Source organism: Netta rufina (genome assembly GCF_964035555.1).
Source record: "Netta rufina genome assembly, chromosome: 17".
Lineage (NCBI taxonomy): Eukaryota > Metazoa > Chordata > Aves > Anseriformes > Anatidae > Netta > Netta rufina.
This window is the reverse complement of record NC_140141.1, coordinates 2,085,519-2,092,935: the sequence shown is the minus strand read 5'-3', so window position 1 is coordinate 2,092,935 and position 7,417 is coordinate 2,085,519.

Here is a 7,417-nt window from a genome sequence, read left to right as displayed (position 1 = left end):
GTGACTGATGTTCGATTGATTACTTGGAAACAATTTGTTAATATATATAAAAGTTTTTCTTTGGGAAAGGCATTCCCCTATCTGATTTTGTCATGGGGAATAATGAAACCACACTATTTTAGAGGATAAAGAGTCAAGTTGACTCATCAATATTCTTTTGTGTTGTTTTGTTTTCTTCCTTTAAGTTGTCATGACATGAATCTGTGCTATCTGGTTCCTTGAGAAAATTGCAGTTTGACTACTTCATCTGCCGGTTCTCTATCAGCAAGGCTTCATGGCAGGACCATTTCTCCTATGATACACTGGAGTGCAGTATCAATTCAGTTCAATGGATTTAAAAATTTACACTTCATTTTCCCAGTAGAAACTGAAAGGGAAAACCAAACATTCACTTCTTCCATATGGGCTTTTGTAGGCTGTTGGAGTTGTTTTGCAGTTTTTATTCGCAAAACAAATGTAACAGGCAGCAAACTGGTGCCATTCTGGGGGGTTGGGGACCACTCAGTGATCAGTGTCTCCAGACTGAATGTCAGCAACTCCCTTCAGGTGGAATTTTAAACATCAGAAGGTAGTCCTGGTAAACTCTATTTAGGATCAAGTCATTACTGTTGTTATTATTACTATGAAATCTCCTAAACCATCTTATTATCTTATTCTCTCCCTTTTCTTTTGGTTTTGTTGCTGTAAATTCATTACCAGTGAATCCCTTGGCTTTCCAATTTAGCATGCAATTTTAAATCTTTTTAATAGAACCTTACTTTCAAAGGTGTTTTTTTTTTCTTTATCTTTTTTTTTTTTTTTCCTTTCTGTACATTCATGGAGCTAGTGTAATTTTCCCCTCCCCAGTTTCCTTCTTCAGAAGCTTAATCTGCAAGGACAGCCAATGTTTATAGCGAGAAGGTAAAAATACTCTAGATATCTTCAGTTGCTTCCTCCTATTTACTGACTCTGCAGATTCAATATGAAATCTACTATAATGTGGAAGCTGTTTCCAATATACTGTAAGGGCTTCCTACCATATGGTCTCCCATCTGTGATAAGAATGAGGGTTTGGAGGAGAAAAAAGGCAAAAATTTGAGTGTGAGTTGAACTGTGTGCAATATTTGCCTTCTTTAAGGAAGGCTTGAAAAGTAAATATGTATATTATATGCATCATGAATCCTTCTACTTCCTGTTTATTCCACATAGCTGATTAAGGACTTACTGCACAAAAATAATGGTTATGAGGCCTGAAAAATTACTGAAACTGAGCACATCTCAAGAACTGAAATAAAATGATGATAAATAAAATCAGAAAGCTAGATTTAGTTTTAAAAGCTACACTTCTGGACTAGGTTTGAATTTGGCTCTATATACCTCCTCATTTTGCTAGACTTATTTTAATCTTCCATTCATAAATAGATTATAAAGAACAAATCAACACTCCAATGTCAGGTTAGCCATAAGCAGCTAACAAAACCCATCAGATATAACTATTGTTTATCCTTCATTAGAAATTTATTAAAGATTTAAACTTTTTGGATCAACCCTTAATATAGTGTAATTTAAGGTATATAGAATTCTGTACACAGATAAAAATATTTCAAACATTATTATTCAATTGCCAGTGATTTGAGGAACAAAATATTTTTATTATCTAATACAGATCCAGGAAGGGAAATAGACATTTTCTGTATACTTCAAAATAGCGCGTGCTCAGTTAATTTAAGAAATTCTATTTTTTAAAAAGCGGGGTGTATCAATGCTCCAACTTTACAAACTGGAAGTACTGCTTTTTGTTTTAATGCTTTTGTTTTACTGTTTCTTTATCTTTGCACTTTTACCTGTTATGTATTTCAGTAGATTCCAATTCCTGTTAAATTTTAGAAAAGAAAATATGCTGTTATAAGGCGTCTCAGGTTCAAGCTTCACAGAAAAAATAGCACTAGGGGTCACTAGCACTCCATCCTTAGCAAGCATCTAGTAGAAAACATAGTTGATTTTGGTCTTGGCAGCAAGCCTATTTTGCTATGAAGTTCATTAATACATGTATTTGTCTCCCAAACAGGCAAGCGTTTTAAGGTCTAGTGTATACATATAAGTAGACACCATATGTGTTTACAAAGATGTGTTTATGAAAGATCGCAAACTATTTGAAGCTGTTTTGTTGTTGTTTTTTTTTTTTTTTTTTTTTTTCATATATTTGAATTTCTTGCTTCTGCCAAATTCATCGGTTGTTTTATATTTCTTTGTGTATTTCATTCTAAGGTGCAGTCAGCCTAGAAGTAATTATTCCCATATTTCTCTGGATCTTGAGAAACTGCACACCTTTTAAACACAACTCCCAATACATGGCACTAGTAAATGCTGTGCCTGTGTGCTTGGATTCTAGGAGATGGCCACAAAGCATGAATTGTTTCTCAAAAAAAAAAAAAAAAAATCATTGATCACTGATTATCTGGCCTCTAGTCACAGTGATGTGTAACAAAACTATAATTAGTGTATTTCATGTCTGTTATACTAAAAATTCATCAGATGAGTAGCATAAAGCTGTATTTTCTAGTCCTTTTAACAAAAATTGATGTATTTTCTGTATTTTCAATATTTATTTCCATTAAAAGTGAACGTCTAAAAGATGAATTAAAAAAACCTCTGTAGGTCATCAAAATCACAATCAGTGATAGCTTATTAATTAAAAGTGGGAAATGGGATGGAATTCAGCAGGGAAGATAGAAAAAAATTTTTTTTTTTTTTTTTTTTTTTCTTTTGTATATACCACATGCTGGGGCATTCTGATTAAAAGTCCCTAATTCAGTCTATATAAAGACAAGGATATTTTTAAACAGCAAGGATTCTATTTCTGGTTCATACTGAAAACATTGTAGGCTTTTAAGGGATGATGAGTTGGGTCCTATTCCTTTTCAAAACAACACTAGCATATAGTAAATACAGACATAATAACAGAAGGGATGTGGCAGATGTCTGTAAAGTCAAAAAGGTCATGAAAAGAGAGGACTGGGATTGATTGATTGTTGCTTTTCCTGCAGCAAGTTTTGGATGTAGAATGGGCAGGGAGGGCTGTGGGGGATGGACCTGCCTATAGTGTGCAGTTAGGCTATGGAATTGCTTGTCTTGTGGACCAAGATGTTGGTGCAAAAGTTAGCGAGGGTTCATGGGGAGACATAAAAAAGGAAAAGTTGCTGGAGGCTTCAAAGTACATAGTGGCTACCTGTGGCTTTGATGTTAGAAGCTGAGGAAGCATTCAAGGGAATTATGATCTAATTCGGTCTCGTTCTTGCATTCTTGACTGTACATCTGCTTTTTGACCACTGCGGCTGTCACATTCCTCTATTCATTTCATATCAACAAAGGTAGGCCAAAAATAAGGAAGTCAGCAGTCAAATCACCTCCATAGTAATTTTAAATGGGCTTTGCTATCTCAGAAGCTTGTAAGACATCACGTTTACTTGCCTTTAGTTATGTCTCAGAATAGTTATGGCAACATCCTCAGTTCTGTTACTTCACGTTGTCTGCTGCTAAAAACAGCTGTCAGTTTGAAAGTTATGCTATTGAGAATATTACTGGGTTTCACATTGGGCACTGTCACGTGTTTATGCTTACGTGTTCTCCAGCCCCTGAGATTACTTCACTGATTGTAACTCAGGAAGCACAAGTTACACCAGTAGATAGCATTTCACTGCTCTGGAGGCTTCAGTTCAACCCAGCCAGGAACCTGGAGTTTTGTTTGTGCCTACTAATTTTCTCATGATCTATATATTTCTTCCTTTAGTGCTTTTCTTTTTCCTGATGTGCACCACTTACTGGATAGTTTATTTATTGAGCTCTTACTCAAGTTGGCCTCTGCATCTTACGAGATTTGGTCCATATAAATCAGTGCACTTTATTGTACTGCGAGTACAGTAACTTGCAGCCAAAGCAGCTTTTAAAATCCTACCATCAGATGAAGCAGGTTAATATATTAGTTCATTAATTCAAATAAAAAAGCCCTCTTAGATACACTTTTCACCTATTGGAGAGCTGCTGATTTGGCTGATAACAGCCTACCTCTGTTGTGATAAGGTTCTTTGTCACTTTTGGAACTCATTTGGAACTAAGCTATTTCTGAGTTTTCATTGGAAACAAGTAAAGGAGAGAGAAAACTGACTGACATCATCTACTTTTTCCAGCTATTGTGAACTGACAGAAAGCCCAGCAACATAAAGTAGCCCGATAGGAATACTATTCACCAGAAGGTTAACGTTTGATCATTAAAGAGATAGGCACTCCAAGGGGTATTACAGTTGACAGTGGAACTACAAGCTGTCAGATAGATAGATTTTTATTTCAGCCTGGTGAAGATTTTGAACAGAATCTGCTTTTCTCATACAACAAAAGCATCGTAAACAAACCAAGTGATTTTATTTTTTATTATTATTATTTATTTCTGTGGTATGAATGTACAGATAAGAACTAGTTTCAAACAAATTAAAGATTTAATGCTTCATCCTGCTGTCACTGAAACAAAAATCTAAGCTCTGGTTAATGTCAAAAGGGAGAAAGATCCAGACATTAATATGAAATTGAAGAGTGTGACTCAGTTTGGTCTTTGTGGTGTCTTCCATTATCTCCATCTGATTTTCATATTATTCATGTGGGAACATCACAAACAGGCTTCAGCTGCTGCCCGTGACTCAGCTGGCTGCTACATAGTGTGCGCATGCAACAAAGAAGTCCCTTCCTGAAAGACTCTGCCTAATCCAAACAGAGGGAAGAGACCACAGATAGATGTGATTTAAAAAAAAAAATAAAACAAAATAAAAAAAGAGTGATAGAAAAATAAAATAGAAACTTCCATAAGTGGAACAACTTGTGTTTTGCTTTATGAGCAGCAGTCACAGTACACCTGCTGCTTCATGCCTATTAAACGTTTTGAAGACAACACATTAAATTGTATAAAATTGGCAGGAGGTCAAACTGATCATGCTGATTCCTTTTCATCTTCTGAATCTATGATTCTAACTGCTATTTATTTTGGATGTTGTGCAGTAACAAGCCCAGATAATCCATTTCAAGGCTATCTGTGCAATCTTCAAGCAATGTGTGAGTGTGTGTGTGGCGGGGAAGAGTGGATAAAAATCTGTCTGTAAAAATCAATGGTAAAGTATGTGCTGACTTCAGCAGTGCCAGGATTTTTCTCTTGGTTTAATGGAAAGTGAAAAACATTTCTGGAGAAAAAATGTGTAACCGTTCAATTTAAAAGAGTCAGTAATATGCCCTGCTATTCCAGGTCTGTGGACACAGAGAGAATTATTAGAATGCAATTGGCTTTTGAAATGGATTGTTTGCTTTCAGATCACTGGACACATTCTCTGTTTCCTCATCTTTATATAAATATTTTTTTCCACCTCTAAAACACTTAGTAAGATACTGAGCAAAATTTCCAACTGACGTGGAAATATGTAGGAGTATAGAATAGCGGGCAGAGAAACATTTTTTCCCCAGTCCACCTGGCTTTTTTCTTCACTTTAGTCTGTGATTCTTTGCTGTGTCCATAGGACCCCTTCTAGACTTGTACTTCTAGCCCCTTAATGAGGGAATGTCTCTAAAACAAAATAAAAGAATAAAACAACAACAACAACAAAAGGAGAATCAATAAACTGATTAGAACAATTAGTAATTTTAATTACATAAAGCAGATTATATTTATCAATTGATAGATTGCATTGAATATGAAACAAGAAGTCTCAGGGTAACAATGGATTTTCTCATTAATTTGCTGGATGGATTTCTACCATTATAGTTAGTCATAGGTTGTGGAGATGCACTTAGGGAAGACCCTTCATTGTCTCTTGTGTTTTCCTAAAGCCAGTTCTTCCTTCATGATTAGTTGCATTAATTACCCAGAAAAGATTAGACATACTTGCCAAAAAAACAGGAAGATGCCTTTTCATTACTGAATAGCATGAATTGATGTGATTTTTCTGTGGCTGGTGTCTAGGAAAGCTTTCCATTGCTAATCGCAAAGTGTTAGATGCCTGGGCTAGAGTTTGTGGTGCTGAAGCACTCACAGGGAGGCCCCAGAACTGGACACCCCCTGTACAGAGTGAAACCCAGCAAGCGGCCTAATCTTCTGCTGTCACATTACTGAAATGCCCATGAAGCAGGATTCCTGCTGTACAGGGATTGCTGGGCGAATGCAAGGAAGGAGTACGCTCACTCCTGGTGGGATGGGAGGCATCAGCATGTTGCTAACTGGGTCAGCCTTGGAAAGGCCTGAGAGCCAGAGCTGGCTCCTGGGGGTAACGGTGTAGTGGCAGGGGAGGAGGATGTTGACAAAACATTGTGTGCCCATTACTGCTTGCTGAATGTCAAATGTCTGCTGAGCGCTTTGGAGAGAGAAGGGTGGCGAAGCATAAAATTTAATAATGGGTTACTGACCTTTTAGCGTGACTTTTAAAAACATTAAGGAAAAATAACAGTTTAAATTAAAAAAGTATATATCACAATGCTAAACTTAGAAATTTATTCAGTGAATAGCATCATTCTGGACATGGATAAAGGATCCCTAGTTCCCACATTTTTGCTGGAAATTTAAATAAGAGCTTCCAAATCTGCCATTTCAATAGCATCATTGCAAAATGAAAAGGGAAAGAATGTAGTCTTACAAATATAGTACAGCTGGCATTAAAGCTGCAGTTCTACCACTGCTGCTGCCATTCTATCTGTCTAGTTGTCACTGAGTGACGGGAAGGCAGTAGGACAAAACATCACCAAATGTTGCCCAAAAGGACAAAAAACAAAAGCTATGCACTAGCCAGAGAGCCAGAAGCTCTAAAAGTGAGGAGAAAATAATCTTATTTTTTAATTCCAGGAAAATCTATTTTTTCTTCTTAAAGAAACGCTGGCAACAATTCCCCCCACGCACATCTGGAGAGAAAGCTATTCCTTCTTTGCATTTTTCATAGAATATGTGAAGCTCTTCTTTATCCACCAGAACACAGGTTAACTGTGTGTTGTGCTGGCCTATGTCACCTACTTACTGAATGAAGCTGGGCATTGGCTTCCCCAAATGACAAGACAGTTTTATCTTGGATAGAGACTATTAATTAATAACAATTCTTCTGTGTTAGACAATACTGTAAGTTTTTGGTGACAACATATCATGTCAATAGCATTTTTTTCTTTCTTCAGAGAGCGGATGTTCTGAGATGGCACACCTGTTTCAGGTATAACATCATTTCTATTTCTAGAGGTTTGCTTCAGTTCAGGACTGGCAAACCTCTCTGGGATTGGCGATACTTCTAAGACTGATGTGATCTAGAATGATTCTGCACTGTCACACAAAATACTGCCTTTTCTCATTACATTGTTGATTGTGTATTTCTGAGTGTTGGCAAACAGTGCACACAGCCTCAGTGTGCACTCAGACTCAGTTTAT